The 21,660-nt window shown below is 39.1% G+C and overlaps 1 non-coding gene across 1 annotated transcript; it reads right to left on the bottom strand.

Moving 5' to 3' along the window:
* Window positions 1-17,577: 17,577 nt before the first annotated feature.
* Window positions 17,578-17,650, bottom strand: trnaf-gaa. Its single transcript has one exon. It is a non-coding gene; the product is annotated as a tRNA-Phe (tRNA).
* Window positions 17,651-21,660: the final 4,010 nt, after the last annotated feature.

Genomic DNA, 21,660 nt, shown 5'->3' with positions numbered 1-21,660 from the left:
CGATGCGATAGGAGCGATTAGAGCAAAGCGAATATTCGCATCGCGTCCGGTGTGAACGCAGCATTACAGTCATTGCTTTCTGACGGACTTGACCCTTTTACTCTTCAGGTTGCATCGGGAAAATTAGTAGCAGTCTACTGCCATGCTATTCAGTAGAGATGGGCGAGTCCTGATTCATCCGGATCATTAACCCGGATCCTAGAAATGAGCTGGTCGTGACGAGTCTCCCCTCTCCATCAACCCGAGTCCTTGAGTCCCACACTTGGTGTGACGTACAAATTAAAACTATAAATTGCGTCACTCGCTACTCTCTTTATAACATGTAAAATCACATTACAACGTACCCCAGTCCATCTGCCTACCCTTTAGCAAGTATACAGGATAGCTGCCTGCCAGAAGTTATCGTTTGGCTCAGGGGAGGGGACGCGGATCAGTGAAACTTCCTGCAGACTCGTGGGGACTCAGAGGAGCCGACGGCTCCTAACCGTAATAGCATAGCAGATCCAGCGATCCATACTCGTCATGTGCACGAGCATAGCCCCTCCTCCAGCACCCGGCTCCCGCGCTATATTATGCACGAGTCAACAGCAGACTCGCAGATTCGCAGATTCGCAGATTCGCAAATCCTGACTCGCTGTGCAACACACAGCAGAGCAGACTCGTGCGGACTCGGAGCCGTAACTATATAGCAGCAGATCCAGAGATCCAGCAGACTCGTCCTCATGCACGAGTCAACAGCAGACTCAGATTTGCCAAATCGCAAAATAACCCTTTTTTTTGTGATCAACATTTTTTATTAAAGCAAAATACACTGTGTAGCGGAGGTTAATATAACATCAGTTTAATAGATAGATAGATAGATAGTACTTTATTGATCCCAAATTGGGAAATTGTTGTTGTTACAGCAGCATAAAAGGCATTTTACAATAAAACAAAACTACAAAATATACAAGAATAGAAAGAAAAATAAAATAAAATATAAAATATAAAATATAAAATATACATGTCGAAATAGAAAATATACATGCAGATATTATATATATATATACAAATATATATATATATATATTCAAAATATATGGAATAATAATATGCTCGTGAAATGCAACAACTTTTCGGTTTCACCGATAGGATTTCTACGGTCTTGGTGATGCTGACTCATATGACTCAAATGACTCGTATGATCCGGATCTCTTCAATGACTGACTCAGAAGACCCTGAGTCCGTAAAAGGATCCGGATTTGCCATCTCTACTATTCAGTTCACTTTCTCCTACTTCCTGTACCCGGTTTCCTGTCTAACCTTCAGTACAAATTTCACAAAAATATAAATGTGCAAATATGAAACATACAGGTCAATATCACCTTGCTATTGGTAGCTGAACTGTCAATAGGCCTACCCCAAAACATATTCTTAAATATAAATATCAAATTTTGAGTTATTTAGACACAATTAACACTTATAGTGTCATGTCTTGTTACATAAGAATAGATCATATTTGTTAAGTGTTATTATGGGAGAATTACTATTCTTGTGGTACTACTGCCTTATTAGGCCCATATTGAGCAGAGCATATTAAGACCCAAACTCATGTACAACAACTTCCTTACTTGCAATAAATAAGCACTAATTAGGGGGTTATTGAGGAAAAACTCTCAACTAATGGCTTATTACTTGTAGAATATGGTCATGTAGAATAAGGCATTAATAAGTGTTTTATAATGACTAATAAAGAGCCATTATACTGCTAATATGCATGTTAATTAACAACTAGTTGATGGTGAATTTGTGTACCTTAATATAAAGTGTTACCGAAGAGAGAAACAGTGGGAGTAATTTCAAATGGCGTGCTCAAAAAAGAGAAAGGTAGACAGTGAAAATAGAGCATTTAATGACATGTTCTCTTGCTGGACCTCTTTGAAATGCAATTGAGCGAATCCAACATATATTACAATAGCAATAATAATTGGGAGGGGGGGCGCGGCTGTTCTTATGTTCTCTGAGGAGAGGCTCACCTTCCCACACTTTGAAAACCCCTGCTCTAGTAGAAGACATGTTAGTGTTCACAATTCAAACTTTTTCTCTCTGTAGGTTTTCCAATGCTCTCTCTCCAGTAGGTTTGTGTGAAATGACCAGCAGAGAGGCCTCAGTTGGTATGGAGATCTAGAAGAGTTCCATGTTCATATGTCCGGAACATTCTGGAGTTCCGGAGCAGAATACTTTCTCCACAATTCCAAAATCCAGTTTAACTACTATATGTACTTCAGCTTATGTGTTATTCTGTGTCTATTTATTCATGTGAAGTCCCTTTTTACCTTTTTGTTTCTTTCTGTAGTTGAATTGAGTCTATTTTAATTTGTTTTATAAGAACTTACTCATTTTGACCCGTACCTGCTTTATATTTCCATTTGAAAAAGTGTATTATTCTCCCCACAGAAAAAGAAGAAAAAATTCAAACAAGTCTGCAAGGGACACATTGGATAAGAGACTGATTGACTGACTGCCTAATCCAATGTGCAGATTCAAGCGTTACTACCAAAGTACTACAATAAACTGCAATGGTATAAACGTATTCATTGGCTTCATCATGAAAAAAGTGTCCCAAAATGTGAACTGAATCTAAGACTTTGAGAAGCACATGGGTCACCATTTTCCCCAATGCTCTAACTACTTGTTGTTCCTTCTGAACACTGTGGGATGTTGTTCAATATTGCATTAGACCGTTTTTTAAATCAATCTGTATGGAACAGATCCCTCAGGCAGTTTGATGGATTTGTAACAATGTGACGTCTGTTTTGTGGCACTTGGCCCTAAGTGTTGACATCTGTGTGACATTGGTGTCTAGTCTGTTTGAGTTTGTGTACATTGAGTTTGTTTTGTATTAAAAAATACTTTGAATACAGGATATTTTAAAGTGGCTTTAATCAATATTTTTGTAATAACAATATCTCAAACGGCATTATGTACACAATTATTTTAATTGAATCTGTATTTTCCCTCACTTTAACGATGGTTTGTTTTAACCCTCCTATTGCCTTCGTTTCCCCCCCCTTACTTTGGTGTTCGCGGTCAAATTTGACCGGTCCTGTTTTAACTGCTATTACATTAACACAAAAACCATTAATCATCACCACATTTCATTTAACACCCTTTCAAACTGTAAATGTTGTATCAGACTACTGGTATACATGAAAAACTGCAGTAAATATACAAAGAATAGACACTGAACATGTATTGCGTGTGCCAGATGTGATCCATGTGGGGGGATGGTCACATAAGAGCGGGAAATGTGTCAAATTGTTCTGTGTGTGTGTGTGTGTGTTTGTGTGTGCCAGGTGTGATTCACATGGGGGGATTGGGCACATAAAGGGGGACACACACATCTAGAGTGTGTGTGTGTGTGTGTGTGTGTGTGTGTGTGTGTGTGTGTGTGTGTGTGTGTGTGTGTGTGTGTGTGTGTGTGTGTGTGTGTGTGTGTGTGTGTGTGTGGTGTGTGTGTGTGTGTGTGTGTGTGTGTGTGTGTGTGTGTGTGTGTGTGTGTGTGTGTGTGTGTGTGTGTGTGTGTGTGTGTGTGTGTGTGTGTGTGTGTGTGTGTGTGTGTGTGTGTGTTTATATCTGATCCGGATGGTTACTAATTCCTTTTCTTTATGCCGGGAACACCATGGGTGTTACAAAGTTGACTAAATCGTCCAAAATTCAACGAAAGTGGTGATCAGCAATTGTATATGTTCAAATGTCTACTGTGAAGGATATCATAAAGCCTTAATGCAATCGAATGTAAAACAAAAAAGTTATGATTGATGAACGTAGTAAATCGGTCAGATTTGACCCGAAGACAATAGACTGCTTTTTCAGGCGAAGATTTGACTGATCTGTATCACTCTCTCATGGCTCTCATATTAGGTTTCAGCTGCAGCAGGCAGCTGTTTGGAGCAAAATAGCTCAAAGAACTCCCTGTTCACTTGTTGACGTTTATTCCATATAATATACCAAGTGGACCGAAACATGACTCCACATGAATGATAACGTTGCTTTGTAATTGGTGGATGTTTACATAAGCAAATGTTTGCTAACATGTTTACCACAACAGATTAACCAGTGACAATATGTCAATGTTTCCATTGACCTACTGTATTTGGCCCATGTGGCTACAAAATTGTTAATCTTATTGTGGTGGTGATGTATTTAAACTGCTAACTTGCAATAATCATTAGCAGTTTGATAAAATAAAGTAAAAGACATGCATTTAAATACATCTGAGTGAGGAAGCAGTTTTAGCATCAGTATAGTAGTATATGTATATGGGTGGGGGTGTGGATTGATGCTGCAGCTTGAGTTTGTTTGTGGGAGCCGGCTTTAAGCAGTATTATTGGGGTACTGCACTGTTTTCATACTTATTCCCACTGCACATGATGATGATGCATGTTTTCTGCATGTTTCTGCAGAGGTTACTTTGATACATTTATACAATTTATAATGTTAAATAGCTGGATTTACATAGCTAATGGTGAAACATCACTAAATAGTTGAACATTTAATGCGTCAGTCAGGGATTTGGCAGGGACATTGCACATTAATGAACACTTAAAGTTAAAACATTAAATATTTCAAGCGTAAATATGCCGGATTTAGCTTTGAGCTACTTTCCATTGTCTCCCGTATCCCTTCCTCGGTCTCACTTATCCTCTTGCAGTGTTTGCATCAATAAAAGTGGTGCAAACATGTCTCTCCTCCCACGACATATTAAGAAGAAAATCAAATCATCGATTGTTTCCCCTCCTTCAACCCACCTGCATCTCTCTCTCTCTCTCTCTCTCTCTCTCTCTCTCTCGATCTCTCTCTCTTCTCTCTCGCTCATCTCTCTCTCTCCGTCATCTCTCTCTCACTCGTCATCTTTCCTCCTCCTCCTCTCTAGCCTCTCTACTCTCCTCTCTTCTCTCTCTCCCTCCCTCTCTTTGCTGCAGTGTGGAATTTTCCGAGCCAAGTGAGCACTGCAGTCTGTGATAACGTGAAGGAAGGCAGAAGAATGCAGGATGAAGGGTAAGTGCTCAGACCAAAACAACCTGAGCCACTGTCACTGAGGAGCCAACACCTCATGTGAGTTTAAAAAGATCAGTGGAAAAATACCAGACAGACATTAAGATACAGAGGCAGCTGAGATGGAAAGCCCCCAAAACAATCCTGACAAGGTGGATGTGAACAAATGTTGTTCGGTACAGAATATTAACTTGTAAATTAAATATATTGTTAAAATAAATTGTATATCACAAAACCAAATAGCTGTATTATAATGCTGTGACTGTGAGTATGATATTAGGAATTCAGATATACATAAAATAAATGCATACAAATAAACATAATAACAGAAGTAGCATCACCTGGCTGAAACTATGCAGGCATTTTATATAATGGGATTTTTAAAAATAAATCTAATTCCAAAAATCTATAGCTGATAAATTATTGTCAGATGAAACAAAGCCACTCTTTCCTTACTAAATGTAGTGTCATAATTGCTAATTATTCTGTCCTAAATGTAAATATCCTTTTGCTTAAATCCCATCCCTAGATAATTTCCTTAACTCCTAGAAACTGGGTCTACGTGTTTCCAGGTATCAAGATTCAAAGGCTTTATTGTCATATGCACAGTAGCTACAGTGTAGTTATGGCGATGAAAGTAATACGACCCAAGCTCCTCCAACAATGCCACATAGTATATATAGGACATAAAACAATAATACAATTAAAAAAAGGGGAAAAAATAGTGCATAACGAATAGTGTTAGTACAGTAAATGTAAGCATTTCCAACAGGAGAATGTGTGTGAACTCTCTGCAGTACATTGGTTTATCAGATCAACTGCTGGGAAGCAGTAAATGTCCCTACAAGAAATTACTGATGCCACGGTCCGACTGCAGCCTGTTTGGTGCGAAACTGTAGGAGGTAGTTGTAAATGTGTTAATGACATTCTGTTATTGTGGTGCTACGGGCCACTGTCTGCAGTTTGAGGTCATTTAGTGGGCAGATGACAGGGGAAGGTTATTAGACTGATGACGTTGTAAACTGTGGGGGGAGAGAGGGAAAGTGGAGATACACCACAGATCATTGTCCTGCGTCACCAGTATTGTGTGGGACACGACAGCATTTACCAGGGACTGTTCATGACCCCTCATCTCGAGTAAACTCAGTAGGTACATTACAGTATACACACTTACACACTCAGTATAAATGTATAAAGCTAAATTACAACTAGCACCTTTCTATAATGACAAACAATAACTAACATGCAGGTGTGTGGTGGACTGTAGATTGAATGGATCATGTCTAAATAGAGATTACAGTTTCACTCGATTTTCTTTCCTTAGGACTGTTAAAAAGTGTTGAAGTTTTTGCAGCAAGTGTACTACTGTGAATTCTGCAACATAAAGTGGATTCAAACTTTGATAAGAGCTTGTTTTGCCCCCAGACCTGCATGTTGCTGTTCAGATCATGGTAACTATTGGTAAAGTCATATATATTTCACGGTATGCAGCAACAGCAACTAATGGCATGCTTATCAACAGCAATACAAAATGCTTTACTCTACTTTTAAACACACACTCTGATCAGGTAGTGTTTCAGTTTATACAGAGTAACATAAAACTCAAAACTGAAAAGGATATATGTCAGCTGGATTACTTGATGTGAATCCAGTGAAGGCCAGTGAATCTTTCAGGGAAGGGGGTTAGAGGTGATGGTCAACACATTCATTGAGCAGGTCTGACAGTCTATATGAGATGTTTCCAGGGTAACAAAAAACAACTAGCATGGATGTACGTAAGAGGATCCTTAGCCACTCCTCCCTGAATCCCCCAATCATTTGTTGCACTCTGTCTGTCACCTATAGGTGCCAAAGGAAACAAGACCCAGTGAGTCTTTAGTGACAGAAGGGGGGTTTATGGGAATCCCGACGGGCCTGGGACCGGAGCCAGAGCAGGCCACTGCCACAGGTGCCACTCATCTGTCCTCTTGTATGCACAAGCCAAGGGACACTGTCAAAGCAAAGTTTACCAAAAGAGAAGAGGAGGAAGGTCTAAAAAGGTTTTAGTTATATAACTAGTTCCAAACACAGTTGGTAAAACATTTACAAGGAACAAAAAACAGCATTCTTACATGCAGCATTCTCTTAAACAAATCCTTGATCCTGCAGCTTCTTATATAAAGTGTACCCTCTCATCTAACCATCCCTATAGGAATGTGTCTGAACCTACTGCCTATGTGCAGTAGTTTCAGCCTGTCTGACTCAATTTGTCCCATGAAATAATTCCGGGGTTGCATAACCTTGACACCCAGAGCCCATCATCACTAGCAGCCGTTAAATCCCAGAGATTAAGAAAGGGATCAGACAAAAGGAGGAAAGAACGAACAATGAAGAGACAGAATGACAGAGAAGGGCCGTGGTTAGAACGCTGTACGACTGGCAGGCAGCAAAGGGCATTTGGCTCTCTCCTCTGAGAACACAGAGTGAGTGAGAACACTGTGGCAGCGGACACTGAGCCCTGCCAGGAAGCAGTCCGGCTTACTCTGTGAAAAGATATGCGAACACAGACTCCCATGTATCTTGAACTCTTCAAGAACACTTTTCAAAGTTTTTCCCCATATGTCATCAATGGTCAATGAAAAAAAAAAACTGACATTTGTTTGATCAACTATAGTACAAGTGATCCAACTATAACAACAACAACAACAACAGCAAAATCTAATGTATATAAAGTCTTATGTATCCTATCACAACTTCCCAAAACATGTATCTTCATCGAAACCTTACTATTTAATACGTTCCTTTAAGTAGAACTTGCACAGATGAGTAGCAGGTTGTGTACGTTTTTGATTCTTCGTTCATCATAAAGTCAAGTAAGAAACACAAAAGTTTTCTTCAGAAATTCACGGTAACATGAGGGGACTAATTGATACATAAATTATCTTTTTGTGGTTGAGGTACTGCTTAACAGTAGTGAAGAGTAGTGTACTTTTATGAGATATTATGAAGGGAGGCAGATAAGAAGTCGGGAGATTTTCAAACCTAATCTGAATTTCCTTCTTATTCTCCCTGATGGGGCGAGCAGTCTTCAAAAAGAAGTTTTGCTCAAAAAAGAACCAGAAACTGGGACAGGTCCCCCTGGGCGAAAGGTTAAGTATCTGTGAGAGTTAGAAAAGCAAAAAAAATCCAGAAGCAACCTAGAAATCGTCTTAGGTGCTGCAAGAGGGAGGGAGGGATTGTATAGAAGTAACCTTCAGAGAAAATGCTAAAAACAGCCCGGCTCTTCAGTAGGAAAGAAAGGGAAGTAAATTACAGCCTGTCAGAGGATGAGAAGACACATTTACTTTTAAAGAGAACAGCTTAAATATAGCCAACATTTGAGCACATCTCACCGTACATCTCTTTGAACAATTTCTACCCTTGCTCCCAGGAAAGATACCTCGTATCGCTGAAATTGCAAATGGTGAAACAACGGAACCATGCACAACGTCAAGGTTCATTTTGCAAAAAGGACCTTCTGGCTGTTCAACATCCCTTAAAGTGGACCTATCATGCTATTTTTGAATAATATAGTATAGGACCATACCTATATAAGGCATATTTATATTTATATATTTTTTTTGTCAAAATACCAAACAGATCATGCATTTTAGCCATGCCTCATTTTGCTCAATTTGACATTTTTTAGCTCTGTTTTTGCAAGGGCAGATTCAGTGAGAACAGCACCATCTACATGCCTGGCATATGTACTACAGCGTCTCCAGCGCTTTCGAACGGCAATGGTCGTGGCTGTCTCCTCCTGATTGGTGGAGTTGGCCCAATAGCCGTAGCGCCACTATCCTGACGTCAGGACAGTGTTCAAATCTGGATCAGTTTTTATCAGATCCGTTGCAGCCCCTTTTTTTTAGAGATTTGGGAATGGAGGAAAATAGAGAGGGTTGTGTTTTCTGACACTTGGTGAGTTCCCTGGAACACCGGGGACACATATTCATGTATAAAAGACGTACAAAAGTGCATTTTGCATGATAGGTCCCCTTTAAATAAAACACACCATATATAAAAAACAATCTGTGGGCCATCGTATGCATTCACAGTATAAACTTGCTTGTATACCCCAGTAGAATTGCTTTTATGATAGTCAATCTACCCCTAGCTTAGTCACACTACCTCCCTAGATCAGCAATAGCTGGTGTATTTACACACGCAGGACTCCATCTCCGCTTTCAAATCTTTACGTCAGTGTCATTTCCTCCTTCATTCTCCCCATGCCACACCTTCCTCCCAGAGGAGCCTGCTCAGACCGACAGAGGCCCAGAGAGAAGTCCCTCCAAGTCTTTTTTGCATATGACGGAGGTGAAAAGTGAGATGAAACCCTGTCACCACCTAAAGTCAGCAGTCAACTTCATCTTGCTTTAGAATATACTGAAATATACACAGTTTGTGTGTGTGTGTGTGTGTGTGTGTGTGTGTGTGTGTGTGTGTGTGTGTGTGTGTGTGTGTGTGTGTGTGTGTGTGTGTGTGTGTGTGTGTGTGTGTGTGTGTGTGTGTGTGTGTGTGTGTGTGTGTGTGTTTGTTTCAGGCATTTATCTTCTGTGGCGAGCGGGTGTCAGCACAGCTTATCTGACCTAGAACCCCTGCAAGATCACCACAAGGAGACGTAACAAAAGTAAGTACAGTCAGGCAGTGACTGTTGACATGTGCTGCCAGAGATCCTTTTCTTACATAAGATATAGGAAGACAGAGAGAAAGAGCAGTACGTAGAAAAGCTTATGCAGTTCTAAGTAATAGTTATTGTTTCTACAGTGGAGGGTGAGAGGTTGTTTGAACGGGATAATTATGTGTTATATATGTCAGACTGTCTAAAGCTGAAATACTCAAATACAATGATTACGAATGGGTTTATGAAATAGCTCTAATACTAATACCCATTGTACTTCAGAGTCCATCACATTATGCATGATATACTGGGTTCGAATTCAGCCTGGGACCCCTGTCACATGCCATCCCCTTTCTCATTTGTCTTCACTGTGAGCTCTCTAACAAAGGCAGGTGGGTTCAGAGAGCTGTTCCCACCAGAGGATTTTCTCGCCTGTTACATAAAACTAAATTCTTCTGTGCCGGCACATTCTTTATGTTGTGATGTCCTTATGTTGTGATGTCCTTATGTTGTGATGTCCTTTTTGTTTTCTGTTGTTTTTATGTGTAACCAATGTACCGCAGGTCTCCCTTGAAAAAGAGATCGTTGATCTCAATGGGATTTTTCACCTGGTTAAATAAAGGCTACAAACAAACAAACAAGGGACATCGTTATAAATGTGCTTCTGAATGAGAATTTAAGCTAGGAAGACAGTGAGCCCACGCACAAGATGTACTGTGTTTTTGTACTCGGGGTGTAGAGGTATTGAAATAACTATTATATTTAAAGAGTGCTATATTGATATCATATAAAAAATACACATATGATAATCTGGGTAAATAATCCATTGCCTCTTAAATGATTTCCATTTATTTCTGTTCTTGATTTGTTTCCCTACCCCAACAATAACGATAATGATTTTTCGTAAGAATAATAACTAGTGAATTATTTTGATTTGGCTTATTTGGGGAAAAATCCTATATTGCAGTCCAATTACGTCTATTCGTTAACATCTAAGAAGGCTATACTATATATAAGGCTATATTACCTCCATGAGTTATTTTATTTTTCAAGATATCTGAATCCATTAATAAAATAAACATGAGAAAATGTACTGTAGCTCCAAATGTGTTTTATATCAAACTTTAAATCACAACATGTATCCATGCAGCACAAGGCTGTGTACACTGAGTAGTGCAGTGGTGCTGCAGGTGTTACCTGATAGTGTGTGTCTCTGTGTCAGGGCTCCTAAGGGCTTCACTTATTCATCCTAACCCTTTCACCTTGTGCTCTGAGACGCCGGGTCGCGGAAAACTTACACCAGACAACCTCTGACGTGCACTGTCTCAAGGGATCCAGCAGGTCACCTAACACCGCAGAGCACCTCACAGTCGCACATTCAATATGCTCGTGTTCTACTACGCGAGTGTGCGTCTGTCAGTGAGTGGAAGATGGAATGAGTTCAGAGAGATAATAATAACGACCTGATGGACTGTTTTTCAGGATCCCGAGAGAAATGGCAAGAATAGAGTGCATGATTTCATCTCACAGGCTATGTTCCAACACGTGTGACGGATAAGAGGACCTCGATTATGCTTAAAAGTGGGTCATCTCTGCTGTCAATTAGTGATCTTAGCAGAGGATTCTCATTTCAAAGGAGATCAAGTCCACAGTCAACATGTTGATAGAAGCAAATGAAGTAGGAATGTAACTGTCTTGAGTTGTTGTTTTGCCATAAACTCTAACAATGTTAAAAAGGGGACTGAGATATATATAATATATTTGGACCATGAGACTCAAAATTCACTTAATAACTATTGCAGTCTATTGCCTGTTGCTGTCTTTCATTGCATGTATTAAAAGCTGTCTACTGCAGCAGTGTAGTCAAGTACTATTTGGCAAAGTTAACATAAATACGCTAACTCTCTCTTTCTTCCCCTGGCTCAAGAAACTGTCTGATCTGTGTAAAAAGCAGGCAGGGCCGCTGAATACATGACATTAGGGCTACATAACCACACACGGGGAGGAGGATGATTGGTATGCTTGCAAATATGTAGTTGCTTCACCTGGTCTTTATAAAACCTCATATCTGCTGAGCTGACAGTCCCACTACACCTAATGTCACCTGGCAAAGATGCCAAACACTGCCAAAGCCTCCCTGCTGGCCACAGGTGTTACACAGATGACACCCCTGTCTCTGTGATCATCATTGGGCTTTGGCTGGACCAGGCTCTCTATCATCAGAGGACTTAAAGGAAGCCCAACTGTTTATCTACGCTCTGTCAGTTGATATGCAGCACTGTGAAGGCTTAGAAAATAATGGTCTTTTTGCTTGAGTCAGTGCTGAGTAAGACTCTTCTGTGACCGTCTCACAAAGACGTGCAAATGCACACTACCGAAACCCTGTGTCTTCCTGAGGAACAGGAAAGGAGAGGAACACATTGATCCAGGGGTCACAGGAACAGAAACTTGCAACACGTTGCAGCAACCCCCCGTGCAAGCACTCTTTAAAGGTTCAGTCCCATGCTATAAATAACGCACCGGTCAATGGAAATTCCTACCCTCATATAGAAGGGTAGTATTGCAGGACCTTAAAGCGTTTCTTCCACTGCGGCATGCGTCTCGCTGGGTCGCATTTCACGCCGCCAATCAACAACTGGAAAGAGAAGAGAGGAGAGTGGAGAGGACGGGACAGGCAACCTTGTTGATGCTTTCTGAATTACGTCTTTACAGTTCCAAGTGTGCAACAGAAGCTGACAGTAGATCAGCTGCTAGACTTGCTGGCAAACAAACAAGAGAAGGTTAAGACCAAATGTAATTTCCCCAGCTTCCTAAAGGTGTCTCAGAACACTTTCTGCTGGTCCCAGTTCGCACATTAAATATCTAAAAATGAAAAATGTATAAAACTTTATAAAACTGAATCCTAGTCTCAATCAGAGAAATGAAATGAAAACAGAGTAATTAAAGCTGCAGCCTTCCTGCAATCATAACTTTACTATAGCTTTACTTCTTTGTTTTTTGCTGACAGGAAACATTTGAACTAACCTATAATTGCAATCCTGAGTGCTCTAAACTTCCTGCTGTTTTCAACATGAATTACCTTGCTTGGAATTGTTGGGCATGTTTCCAAAGACACAGGTCAAACAAACAATGAAAAGAAATGCAATATATTCATAGACTGATATTAGTCCCTTCAAGGGAAATGAAAGGGAAAGCAAAACGAAAGGGCAAACTTGTTTGACATTGTTTTTCCCTGATAAATCTGGAATAAGAGTCCTTCATACAGACAGAGTTTTAGTTTTAGTTTCCAGACTGTCTGGGACGAGTAACAGACTATGATAGTTGCAAGAACACCAAGATCTCACCATGCCACCCACTGCCTTCTTATCTACCACATGTTATGAGAAAAGAAACAAGTATTTTACAATGGAATAAATGTACCTACAGTTACATTTCCCAGAACTCAAGGACCTTGTAATTTAGCTGGAAATGATTTCTGATTGTAAAATAAACTTAATCAACTATTAGCCATCATTTCAAAGAGGATTTGGTAAAAATGAGGCAGTAAGATACAAACGATCTGAGAGAAATCAAGAAAAAAGAAATCACACTGAGTAAAATCCTGTAGTAAGGATTTCAGTGTGAGGGTCAAGCTCTTTACCTGATGCTGTATGGCTAGAATGTCATCAAATGTTTAACGGCCTTGATAATTAAAGTACATTCTCATAAATGTATATAAACATTGGCACTACCGAAATGGGCAATCTTGTAACATTGACAGCTGTTGTTCTTCAGATCAAACTGTAAAGACAAGGCAAATCTTCTGTTGTAACTTGTCAGATGAGATCAAGATACAAGTTTTCCAAGATGGAGGGAAGAATATAAATATTTGGAAAACTCAATTTCCATAGATTCTACAAAAAACAATGGGAATTGCTTTTAAAAATATTTAAATGATACACCAAACCAGATGGATGGGATCTTTTGAATGCAGAATAGTGAGTAACAGTAGCAGATTGTAAGTAACAGTAGCAGATTGTAAACTGGGACAGATGGGACATGAACAGGTTGAGAGGCTTTGTCTTTCCTCTCATCAGAGATCTGGCTTATCTTGGTGTATTTGGCAAAAGGCCTGATACCTACCACAGTGTGCGCATGATGACAGCACAGTTGAAAGAAAGTACTTTTTGTGCGTCCGTGTGTCACTTTCTCTGACTTCAGTTCATAAGATACTCTGAGGCGCCAGTCTTCCTGTTTCCTACCCGGGTTCAATGGCCCTGTGTATTCTCAAGTGCAGCAAACTGAGCACAAGTTAAAGGTCTGAAAAGAGGAAGTGCACTTGGAAGGGGGATGGGTAAATACAGGAAGTACGCCTGTTTGGAGTATCTGTACAGCGAAACAAAAGCGCTCATCCTGTCCTCTCTAGGCAGTGCTGATGTCCAAAACTCAACAACTGCTGACTGCACAACTGTTGTAGGGCAACTTCTCCTGTAATAATCACAACAACAACACTGGGTAACCGTGGGACACAACGACTGTAAAACGTGAACACTATAGCGTATATCCAATTAATAATATTTATTAACAGTTGCCTGGGTCGAATTTAGGTGTTCTAGTTGCAGGCTGGCTCTTTGTCATTGCTTACTGGGACACTTAAATGGAGCGGCTGGAGCATTATTAATACAATTAGTACAAGCAGTGCTTTACCTGCAAGAACATGTTGAGTTTTCTAATGTGGAAAAGGCTAAGGAAGGGTCTGAAATAATTGCATCAACCCTAATGTTTACTCCTTGTATAACCAACATACATCATTGCAAAAGGTGTCCTAAAACTCGGCCTGACCACATATAGTCAAAATGATGTGAACGGCTGAGTTGTATCTGAATCATCACCCTGTCTTTGTATGAAAACCTCACCACAAAATCCAGGGAATGCAGTTACCAAAGACTAGACCACATTACTTTATCTTCAATAAAACAGTCAAATAATTATGGGTTACAGTACCACAAAACATGAAATGTGTTCATGTTTTGCTTGGTTGTTAAGGTAAATCATGGTTTGGGATAACTGCCAGATTTCACAAACTCTACCTTGTACCATGGACATAGACTGTTAAATATTAAACCCACAGTAAAAAGTTATACTCTGACTTCAAGCAATGTGAGGGTCTAAGGACAGAGGGTGTCGTTTTTTCTCATACTGATATTCTGAACAAACTGTGCTGTTATATTAGCTGTAAAAAGTCTTTACTGTAGGGTATTTTTATTATTTGTACAGCACTTTGGCTCAACCAAAAATCGTTTATAAATATGCTATATAAATAAAACTTGATTTGATTTGATTTGAAGCAAAAAAAATGTATACAGATTATCTAGTGATTCAACTTTTTCTGTAGTACTTTTCTGCTTAAAGCCTCCATATTAGCAATTTATTAACACTGAGAATAACATGCAACTTTTAACTTTACTTTATTTTTTGAGCAACAATCATGTGTTGAGGTGTGAAATAGACTTATTTTACAAGAGTAGAACCATACAGAAGCACAAAGACACTAAATCCTGAACATGAAGGTTGCTTCACTTTTTATCTTGAGAATAAAATCCTGTTTAATATCGACTAACAGATCAAAGACTAGTTCAAACACGTGTTCAAAGGGCACCGGGTTCAGCCAACCCTCAGAAAGATGTCTATAAGTATATTAGGGAGTGGTGGCTGAGGACCGTCACACACAAAGAAACAGGTCTGTAAGGAAAGTGAACAAACTGAAAGAGAAGTGATGGTGAATTAATGACATCAGAGATAGATTCAACTGTATGTGTACAAAGGTCTAAATGCACAGACACATGTGGTATAGAGAGAGAAGCATTCCCTCTCAAACTAATTTTTGGTTTGTGATTAAAGATATGTTGTTAAAGGTAGACACATAACCTTGTTCCTTTCATGAGTAAACACAATTTATAAGGTAACTTGTATAACCAGTCACAGTGTAATATCAACACACGAAGGCAAGAGAGTAAGAGAGAGAGAGTTTGATGATATATATCTTATTATGTTGTGTTATTGCTAATGTTAATGTTCCATTGCTGATATATAGGCTACTGTTTAAGATGTTATATTATTATGAGAGCTTATTTTGTCTATTGTATAAAAATGTGTTTAATTGTATTTAGGTATTTAATGTCAGATTGTAAAGGTATAGAGCACATTATCATCTCTCATACTTTGTTACAATTTTAACATCCCTTTACATCAAAACTGTCAAGGTTCTGGGCAAGAAACCACTTAGATTGAATCAATGCAATGTCCTAAATAAATATGTTATCCTGCAACTAACAGCTGGAGTTTATCAGAAGGACATTTTAAAATTTGACTCTGTAAATAAGACTACATTAGCCGCGTTCACACCGGAGTACTTTTCACCGTACTTTTCGCGTTTAGTTCCGTTAGTACCCCTTATGTCGCGTTCACACCAAAAATCGTACTTAATCTCGGGAACTTTTACCCCCATTTTTAGAGCCTGCTGAGAGATCGTACTTTCCTGTGGGTGAAAAGTGCCCCAGTGCTGATTGGCTGATTTCAAAAGCTCAATTAAAAGCTCAATCCTGTAGAAAGCCTGGCTAAAACTTGACCAAAACAACTAGTTATTATTTGTGCATTTGAGTCAATTCCCATCATGGTTTGCATTCTGTTTTGTTTGTTTTATTTGTCTGTTTGAATGTTTGTTTGACTGTTTGTATTGTCATGTCTTGTATGTTTTACAAGATGCACTAATTTTAAGATTTTAAACTGTAACATGTAATGTTAATGATTACTGGACTATCAAGTGACTGGTGTTGCACATTAGCTTAAGCTATATACACGTGTACAGTAAATCGGACACTGCTTCTGCAACTTTCAATGTTTATCTGTTGTTTCCCCTTATAAAAATAAACAAACCAATAATCTAAAAACAATTAAGAAATGGCCCATACTAGAGAAATTGATGAATGCATTATAGCTCCGCATCTAATACAGATAAAACGTATAATACAATAAAACTTATTTTAGAGGACAAAACATATCATTTAATTTTTGAATTTCAGTCAGTTGATGTTCAATACATGTTTTAAATTCAACATGAACCTATATTTTAAATAGCTCCAGGAACTTAACTCAGGAATCAACTCTTAACTGCACTTTTGAACACATGCTTGCGTTACCAGTCAAGTCTATCTCAACTCATGTTCGGTTTTTGTGACTGCATAAATTGATATATTGTGGCCATGGATATCCTGGAATAGGTAACTGCCCTGAGATTAACTGCAATTCCACTTGTTTTGAAATTTGTGAGATGAAGCGCTCCGGTTCAATTATTCTTTTGACAATATCGCCCCCTCGTGAAAATTCATGTGAACTGGTTTTATTCTTGGTTATGTAGTTAGCACTAAGATGTATGTAGCCTAGCTAAATAGCTTCCCTGTTTGGTATGCATAAATGCTTTTTGATTGTACTTTCCAGCCTGCTTTAATGCACTGCACACAAGAAGCAGTTGACAATATACCTAGATATTTGAATGAGGAGGTAAGTGACAATGTATTGTTAATTATTTAAGAACATGTGTGAGGTTAAGATGAACCTCCTTTAGTGATCATCATCATGGAATTCAGTTTTCCACTCTGTTTTTTTTCGGAATACACATACCGTAGGCTACAGTACAAATAAACACATGCATTGAATGGTGCCAGAACGAAGAGGGCTCACCAGGGCAGGAGGCAGTTACACACTGAGCTACTGCCACTACATACAGGTTGCATGCACTATTTATGTTATTTATTTGATATATACAGGCTAAGTAATTCACGGATATCTTTCTGATCACAGTTCTACAAAAGTTTTGTATAGCATCGACGATCTTACCTTGATTGAAATGTAAAAAATATCATTGCTGCCGAAACCAGGGATCGAACCAGGGACCTTTAGATCTTCAGTCTAACGCTCTCCCAACTGAGCTATTTCGGCGCACGTTAAACAGGCGTGGTCTTGGTCGTATATATACAAACGTGACTACCACTGAGGTTTACAGAGCTCGTATTTTGTAAGGTTGAATAGTTTTCCTCCGATAGCTATCCACAATCTAATATGCGGCAACATTAGCTGGCTAACGCAAGCAACCTAGCTCAGTGAACGATCCTCTCGACCTGGGTTTGGGGACCGCGACTCCAAAAAGGAAGAAAAAGCCCAACGCAAATATAGATACATTGAAAAAACAATCTCCGACATTTAGCCGTGTTTAGCTTAAGTTACCGTCGTCGTCCTAGATAATATTTGAACCTTCATGTATAGTTTATGGTTTTAACACAAGATGGCGCCGTTGTCGACCATACCGATCTACTATGAATCTTAAAACTAAATTGAACCTATGAAAAATAGCATTGTATTATTGGTAATATATGCTTGCTAAAACTCGTATCATCATAAGATTGTTTTCTTTTTCATAATGTCTCACTTTTTGGTTTCATTTTGCATAGTTGAGATGCTTTCAATCATTATTACATGTTACTTCGACGCTTTTATCCAAAGCGATTTACATACTCAATACTGTGGACAATCCCTACAGGTTTGAACCATATCTGTATGAACCTACCTATACAGTCTATGGTTTGAACCTGTGCTCCTCGGATCCGAACACCAACGCACTGCGCCACACGCCTCATCATAGTTTCAATCTATGCATCCAACTACTACATAATATTCTCGAAATGCCGTTTTAGGCATGTAATGCATTTGTTTATCTGTTAGTGAAGAGATTAATGTGGGGTAAAAGAGAAGAAGGATGACATGCAACTCAATTTCAAAACATTTAGATTTACTTAAAGATATGAATGTAAAAACTGGGGCAAGTGAACCCTAAACTCTGCCATTCGTGTGTTCTTTATTCCCATGCAATTCTGAAGTCACTGGTTGAATGTTGACCCATAAATCACAAAATATCGACGAGACTATAAATACTTACTTGTTGGCCATCTTGTGTGCATTTTGGATGACACCCAAAACATTTTCACAGTTGATGGAAAGGCAGAGGCAGTGTGCATGACTGTACTGGGCCAGTCATGCAATACTGCAGTGGTAGAAAACAGTAACGCTCACTAATCTTATCATCCTGCACTAGGTTTTTCCCTTTTTTATGGGACTCAGTGATGCAGTGCTGTCCTTTTATTAGTCATATGTCCCGATGCCAGCTTCTATGCCTCCCTTCTCCTCTTTCTTCTCTCCCCAATCTCCCCTCAATTATCTTTCTCTCACTCACCCTCTCTCTCTCTCTTTCTCCTCTCTCACGTTTTTGTTCCTCTGTCATCCCCCAAGGTGACTTTCCTTCCTTCCCAGACACTGCAGCTGTTCCTCGCTTTGTTCTGGAAGGCCTGAGTGTGGATAAGATATGAGAGAGATGCCGACCGACGGAATAAAGGGAAGGAGAACCATGAAGGAAATGAAGGAATAAAAGAGGAGGGGATTTGAGATTATAAAGTAGAATGGAGAAATCCATGATGTTGACTCACTGCATTAAGCAATGAGGCAACACACACAGAGACACAGGCCACATAAGCACACAGATTTGTTTGCCTCAACAGATGCTTACCTGACTAACAAGTTTTATCTTCATTAGCACTGGTGATTAGCACAGTTGAAACGTCACAGCGAGGGTTCGCTATACAGTCAACAATAAATAAGGATCTGGGACGGAGCTTCTCAAGTTAGGGATCAGAGAGACTGGAATTGCAAACACGAGATGAATGACAGGAAAAATGAGTGACAGATATGGACAATACGGTCCAGAGGAAAAGAGATGGAGGAGTTCCTTACACTGAGCACGAAGAAAATAACCAGTTTCTTGTTAGGACTGTAGAAATACAGCTGCAGCTACGAGCCTGTGACAAAACGTTCTACCTAAATGATCTCTTACTCAAAATTGAAGCCAATTGTACAATGAGACTTGCTTGTTCTTTACTTGTGGTGGTCGAATCGCCCCAAAAATACATTTAAACAAATACTTCTCTCTCCAGAAATCATGACCCAGTTACTCAAGATAATCCACAGACCAAGGAGCTCCGGGAGCTGCTTTCTTTCTATCACTGCACCAAAGGGAGCATGCATCTACTTCTGAACGAGTTGCTCACCTGAGCTGACCTAGCCTAACCATCACTACAGCTTAGCCGAGGAGGGCGCCATTAATATTTACACCTGGGGCTGTCACAAGACTCTCATCCAGGACACCCTTCCTTCTGCTCAGTGACACTTTGGAAGATTAAATATTTCCTACATCAAACTGCTCTCAGCAAGGTCTGTGGATTATTTTGACCTTGAGTAACATGATTTCTATTATATTAAAGAGAAGGCAGACATCCCCACTGCTAATATCTCTAACTCCTGGCAATTCACACCACATAAATCTAGATTGGTATACAGCACTGAAGGTACTGTAGGAGGAAAACTATGTATTTATTGAGATCAATATATACAAAAGGGGATTTTTTTTGTTTTCTTATTTATTAAGACTGTACTTATAACATGTTAGGAAGTGTTCGTTGAATTATTTGTTTTCATTATTCATAATAACACGTCTTCTTTTGTAATACTTTAGTTATTTTTCATCTCTATTCTGTGTCTTTAAGCTCAGAGAAAGAAGAAAAAAGACAGCTATTTACACGTTTTTCTTTCTTTCCAGAATTTTTGCAGATAAAATGCACATATGTCAAGAAAATACATTTTCGTCTACCAATACATCGAAGATAAAACACGTATGAACTGAGACGGAGATGGATACATTCTTAGAGAGATTATCTTTTAATACAGATTGTGTTCTGTTCTATACAATAACACATAATATAAATCTTATACAATACTAATATTTCTTTATACACATGGTCATCAATGTACAGTACAGTGTACACACATATAGTATTAACACAAATACAATTACATGTATCTTCTCTTTACAGTTGCTTTCCAACTCACTTGTTTATCACAATGGCTGATTTTCTGTCCGGCAGATGATTGTGACCAAATGAAAAAAAAATTCTTTGACTAAAACCCAAAACAGACACTTCAATATTTACATCCCTGAAAAATGTACATGAATACACAATAATTATTGTCTTTTGTCTGGCTCACAAATTGTGTAAAAGAGGTGAGGATGAAGGAGATAGCCCAAATCCCAAAGACGCTCTCCAAGAGCCAATAAAAGTTGAAAGTGTACTCTATCTACTAACTTACATAAATCTTTACACTCTGTAACACCCTTTATACAACAGCTGATTGAGGGCGGGTTTCTTATTTTATGTCCAGCCCGTTGGAAAATGAGACATGAAACCCTGAGGAGAAAGAGAGACACGGATATCATGTAACATGTCCAGGACTCAGTCCAGAGAGGCTTTTCTGCCTCTGCAGTCGTTCAAAGTGTTGTTCAAAAAGCAGTGAGTCCAGAGAAACAAACAGCTAACACGAGGAGATGTCCCATGTCGGAAGTGTTTTGGCCCCATAATGGGATTTCTCTTGTAAAATATGCTAGTTTACCTGCAGTGACTACAATTGACAGTTTAAATTAAGTTTTCAGAAAAATGTGGCCCTTTGATATTTACTTCAAAGCTGAACTGATACAATTTCATTAAGATTACAGTTGCCTCTGTAGTTACAATTGCTCAAAGTGTTCTTGTTTTATATCACGAAGATAAAGTCCCCTTTCTTCTCTCTTTCCCCAGTAATCTAAACCTTAAGTAGAAAACCAACAGTTCAGTGTTCATATTCTCTTTGTTCACATCCTAGGGGTCATTGCTTTTATTAATTATTGCACAGATATACAGACACACGCTCATTTATTCCTTATACATCACACACGCAAACACTCATGCATACATGCAGGCAAAATCGCACATCCTCGCTTTCACCAATCATGACTGTTGCTCCTCAAGTTTATTTAATACAAAATAATAAAGTCATGCCTTTTTAGCTTTAAACGGCACACATTATTTGAA

Source organism: Trematomus bernacchii, unplaced genomic scaffold (genome assembly GCF_902827165.1).
Source record: "Trematomus bernacchii unplaced genomic scaffold, fTreBer1.1, whole genome shotgun sequence".
Lineage (NCBI taxonomy): Eukaryota > Metazoa > Chordata > Actinopteri > Perciformes > Nototheniidae > Trematomus > Trematomus bernacchii.
The sequence above is the reverse complement of the archived record's forward strand: the minus strand, read 5'-3'. Positions and strand labels throughout refer to the sequence as shown.